The sequence below is a fragment of the Oncorhynchus keta genome, chromosome 30 (assembly GCF_023373465.1).
Source record: "Oncorhynchus keta strain PuntledgeMale-10-30-2019 chromosome 30, Oket_V2, whole genome shotgun sequence".
NCBI classification, from domain to species: domain Eukaryota; kingdom Metazoa; phylum Chordata; class Actinopteri; order Salmoniformes; family Salmonidae; genus Oncorhynchus; species Oncorhynchus keta.
This window is the reverse complement of record NC_068450.1, coordinates 53,584,272-53,590,271: the sequence shown is the minus strand read 5'-3', so window position 1 is coordinate 53,590,271 and position 6,000 is coordinate 53,584,272.

The following is a 6,000-nucleotide window of genomic DNA, read 5'->3' as shown; positions in this document are numbered from 1 at the left end:
CATCAGCACCACAGGTAACTTCCACAAAGCTGTGAACGATCTGAGAGACAACCCAAGAAGGGCCTTGTATGCCATCAAAAGGAATATAACATTTGACATACCAATTAGGATCTGTCTAAAAATACTTGAATCAGTTATAGAGCCCATTGCCCTTTTTGGTTGTGAGGTCTGTGGTCCATTCACCAACCAAGAAATTCACAAAATGGGACAAACTCTGCATGCAGAATTCTGCAAAAATATCCTCTGTGTACAACGTAAAACACCAAATAATGCATGCAGGGCAGAAGTAGATCGATAGCTGCGAATTATCAAAATCTGAAAAGAGACGTTAAATTGTACAACCACCTAAAAGGAAGGGATTCCCAAACCTTCCATAACAAAGCCATCACGACAGTGAAATTAACCTGAAGAAGAGCCCCCAAAGCAAGCCGGTCCTGGGGATCTGTTCCCAAACACAAACAGAACCCACAGAGCCCCAGGACAGCAACACAATCAGACCCAACCAAATCATGAGAAAACAAAAAGATAATTACTTGACACATTGGAAATAATTGACCTGACCACTGTGACTGACCCAAAATTAAGGAAATATTTGACTATGTACAGATTCAGTGAACATAGCCTTGCTATTGAGAAAGGCCACCGAAGGCAGACCTGGCTCTCAACAAAAGACAGCCTATGTGCACACTGCCCACAAAATGAGGTGGAAACTGAGCTGCACTTCCTAACCTCCTGCCAAATGTATGAAAGAATTCAAACACAAATCCAATTTTGATAAACTCCCATATCTATTGGGTGAAATACCACAGTGTGCAATCGCAGCAGCAAGATTTGTAACCTGTTGAAAAAAGAAAAGGGAAACCAGTTAACAAACACCATTGTAAATACCACGTATGTTTATTTATTTTCCATTTTGTACTTTAACTGTTTCCACATCATTACAACACTGTATATATATACATAATTTGACATTTGAAATGTCTGTGTACACAAACAAGTTATTTTGGAACTTTTGTGAGTGTAATGTTGACTGTTCATTTTTTATTGTTAATTTGAATTTTGTTTATTATCTATTTCACTTGCTTTGGCAATGTAAACATATGTTTCCTATGCCAATAAAGCCCTTAAATTGAATTGAAATTGAATTGAGAGAGGGACAGAGAGAGAGAGAGAGATGGGAGAGAAGCTAGACAGATCATTTGTATTCCAGAGGCAACTTTTACGCAGATTATGTTGATGTTACAGAATCAAGTGGATGGTGATTGAGGAAGGTCTTTCCATGATCTGATTAAACACACAAAAAAACGTGGAGCACATTGTGGAAAGATTAACTGAGTTGAGTGAGGAAATTACGTGTCACTTTTAATAGGTTTATTTACCTGCATTTCCCTATGCTTATCAATCAACTATTTTTATTAGATACTGTCACGATCGTTTGTGAAATTAACGGACCAGGGCGCAGCGTACGCAGAGTTCCACATGTTTATTCAGATGAAATGCACAAAAACAATAAACAGCAAACGAAACGTGCAGCAAATGGCGTGCTCACAGGCAACTAACCAAAAACAAGATCCCACAACAAACAGGTGAGAAAAGGCTGCCTAAATATTATCCCCAATCAGAGACAACAATAGGCATCTGCCTCTGATTGGGAACCATACCAAGCAAACCTAGAAATAAAGAAACTAGAATGCCCACCCTAGTCACACCCCGACCTAACCAAAATAGAGAGTAAAGGATCTCTAAGGTCAGGGCGTGACAGATACAAGTGATTTTAGATAATGAATAGGGAAGACTACTGTTAGAGGTTCCTAAATCTGAAAGACAAAATCAGCTAAATATTTACAAAATGTGGTCGTTTTGCTGTGTTGTGTTTGTAGAATCATAAATGTGACATCATTTTAAAGAGATTCCAAGTAATAGTCTGAGTTCAGAACAACTCTAATCACAGGAGACAATCATCCTCAGTGTCATGTGTTCCAGAGTCATGGGAACAGAATACAGGCCCTTTGGAACAGGCTGTGAATGCTAAATTCCACAATGATGAAAGCTGGAGTGTACTAAAACCCTCTTTCTCCCTGTGGTCTCTTAGATGTTCACAACTACTGTTAGATGTAGTGTGTGTGTGTGTGTGTGTGTGTGTGTGTGTGTGTGTGTGTGTGTGTGTGTGTGTGTGTGTGTGTGTGTGTGTGTGTGTGTGTGTGTGTGTGTGTGTGTGTGTGTGTGTGTGTGTGTGTGTGTGTGTGTGTGTGTGTGTGTGTGAGCGCCTGCGTGTGAATGTGATGATCATGCACATGGGGGTTGTATGTGATTCATGTAGGCCTATGTGTGTGTGAGATGTATGCCTCAGTCTGTCTTTGCTAATTCATGAAATAGAGCCAAAGGTCTCCAATTACATGGTATTCAATCAACTCAATCTCAGGACAAGCAGCATCCCTCAAACGTTTTCCCATGATGCAGTTGCCTGCCTCACCCACAGACAAACCCAAAGTCAACTCAAAAGACTGCCTGGGCGGTGATGTCATTTGCTCCTATGGCTAGAGCAGGAGATGTTTTGGGAGTGGTGTGTTCCGTGTTGAGGTGTGACCAGTGCACATTTATAACTTAACAGTCTCCGAGCTTGCAGGATAACATATGGCCCATAGATTACTTTAGTACCACAGGGAAGTGTAGCACCTGTAAACGCAAAAACATCTTCAGTGTAAAATGTCATCCTTTTACCATACATAGGAAACAATGTCTGGGGAATAACTGCTAGGGCTTTGTTGAGTGAGGGCTAGTTTCAACAGTTCAAACTGAAGAGCCCTCACAACAGTACAGTGGCCGGCAGCCAACAACATAAGGTCATTTAACCAAATTGTAATGTTTAACCAAAGACTCAGTAAAGGGTATTTCAAAAGAGGCCAGCAACATCCATATGCTGATAATGTTGTTGATTATGACGTACAACCACTATGCTGTCATAAATGCGTTAAACTCTGCGGTCTGCGCATAAACTAAACTATGATTTTATAATAACTCACACTGTATCTTACAGGGAGCATGTGTTATGCCGAGTTCACGTGCTAGTCTTATCTAGGAAACCCGTACATTTCCGACAAGCTAACTGAATGCGGCATGTGTATAACTACAACCAGTTCTGGCATTTCAGAGTTGCCTAGTTTTGACCAACAAATAATTATTATTCATTTATCGTTTTCACAGAGTGAGGTAAGCATACTGTAACTGAATGCACATGGATTTAACCCTTGTCCACTCTCTGATTGTGACCTCATCTGTGAAAACCTCGTTCTAGAGCAGGGGTATTCAACCTGGAGCCTGCTGGCCCTCTAGTGGTCAGCGAAATTATATCAATACAGCAACAAAATAACTCGATACATATTCTTTTTAATGAGTATTGCTAGCAACAACAGAATAAACACATTTTGAATTACATAACCTACAGTAGGAAATAGGACAATATCTTATTTCTAAGGATGTCAACTTTATTTCTTAGCTGCCAATTACATAGGGGAGAACTGGGACGAAAGTAACACTTTTGTTTTTGTTTCTAATTACTCAGAGATCGATAGAGCTAGAGACGCCATACTGTATGACAAACAACGTATGTGTCCTCTACCATTAGCAACTGTAATTTCATGTCTATGGTAAATTAGTTTAAATTAAATAGGCCGAGAACAGAACTACCACAATGTTACTTTTGTACCTGCGGGTGGGGCGGGAATAGCACAGCCTTGGGACAGAAGTAACACAGCCTTGGGACAGAAGTAACAGTTGGGGAGAAGTGCACAATATTTGTCTCGTCTCCATGTTTCTGTGTTGTAATACTCGTTAATTTCAACCAATGTACTATCAGCCATAATTTCATATTTGTGCCAATTTGAATAAGTAAGTTCGACATTTATGAAAATTAACCATGCGTCAACATCGCAATGTTGCGAAACCACAATAGTTTACCTTACAATATGAATCGGACTAAAATGGATCACATAATAGCTCTATTAATCATAATTTTCTAATCTCACTTGAATGAGAATGTAGTAGAATATGTTTTTCACCATAATTACTCGTCCTGCTATGCTCCAGTTGTCCTTGTCATGCGCGCTCCTCGTGTCTTGATAGAATAAATGTCTTTATGCTCTCCTTAAAAGGCAAACTCATCATTCTTATCATATTTCCATGGTTATTGACCCCCAGAATCATAAAGATATATATGTTTAACCACTGACCTCTTGATAAAAGCTTATGTGAGAAGCTGATCAATTGATTCATGTAATTCTAACGATGTCATATATCATTTTCAAACATTCAGTCACTTGATATTTTGATAGCATTATAAAAGCAATATGAACTAGAGGAGGCAATGACCTGTGTTTAAAATGCATTTTATTTGATTCCAGGTCATCAGTTTACATTGTGTTACTTTCGTCTCACCCGTCTCTCCTGTAACTTCTCCCAGGCGTACACCGAAGACTAGCTAGCATGATACTTGAAACCTATGCTGTTATTTAGTCACTAGATGGGTTAAGAAAATTGCATACAATACATGACCAAAAGTATGTGGACACCTGCTCCTCGAACATCTCGTTCCAAAATCATGGGCATTAATATGGAGTTGGTCCCCCCTTTGATGCTATAACAGCCTCCACTCTTCTGGGAAGGCTTTCCACTAGACATTGGAACATTGCTGCAGGGACTTGCTTCCATTAGTGAGGTTGGGCACTGATGTTGGGCGATTAGGCCTTGCTCACAGTCGGCATTCCAATTCATCCCAAAGGTGTTCGATGGGGTTGAGGTCAGGGTTCTCTGCAGGCCAGTCAAGTTCTTCCACACCGATCTTGACAAACCATTTCTGTATGGACCTCGCTTTGTGCATGGGGGCATTTTCATGCTGAAACAGGAAAGAACCTTCCCCAAACTGTTGCCACAACGTATGCTGTAGCGTTAAGATTTCCATTCACTAGAACTAAGGGGCCTAACCCGAACCATGGCAAACAGCCCCAGACCATTATTTCTCCTCCACCAAACTTTACAGTTGGCATTATGCATTGTCGCAGGTAGCGTTCTCCTGGCTTCTGCCAAACCCTGATTTTTCAGTCGAACTGCCAGATGGTAAAGCATGATTCATCACTCCAGAGAACTCGTTTCCACTGCTCCAGTCCAATGGTGGCGAGCATTAACCACTCCAGCCGACGCCGCTTGGCATTGAGCATGGTGATCTTGGGCTTGTGTGAGGCTGCTCAGCCATGGAAACCCATTTCATGAAGCTCCTGACGAACAGTTATTGTGCTGACGTTGCTTCCAGAGGCAGTTTGGAACTCAGTAGGGAACTCAGTAGTGTTGCAACCGAGAATAGGCCATTTTTACGTGCTACGCGCTTCAGCACTCGGCTGTCCTGTTCTGTGAGCTTGTGTGTCCTACCACTTTGCAGCTGAGCCGTTGTTGCTCCTAGACGTTTCTACTTCACAATAACAGTACTTATAGTTGACTGGGGAAGGTCTAGCAGGGCAGACATTTGACGAACTGACTTGTTGGAAAGGTGGCACATTGAAAGTCACTGAGCTTTTCAGTAAGGCCATTCTACTGCCAACGTTTGTCAATAGAAATTGCTTGGTTGTGTGCTCGATTTCATACACCTGTCAGCAATGGGTGTGGCTGAAATAGCCAAAACCACTCATTTGAAAGGGTGTCCACATACTTTTGTACATATAGTGTATAATTTTGGGAGGTCAAAATAATGAAAAACTATCAACCAAATCTATTCATTGTAAAATGTTGATTACTTGTCCTTTACATTATCATTCACCTAACAAGATGTGGCATTTGTTTTTGCTAACGTATGAGGGGGTCCCTTGGTCGCTAATTTGCCTGGGGGGGAGGGGGTCTCTGGGCAAGGAAAGGTTGAAAACCCCTCTTCTAGAGCCATCTATATATAAATATATATACATTTACATTTACATTTAAGTCATTTAGCAGACGCTCTTATCCAGAGCGACTTAC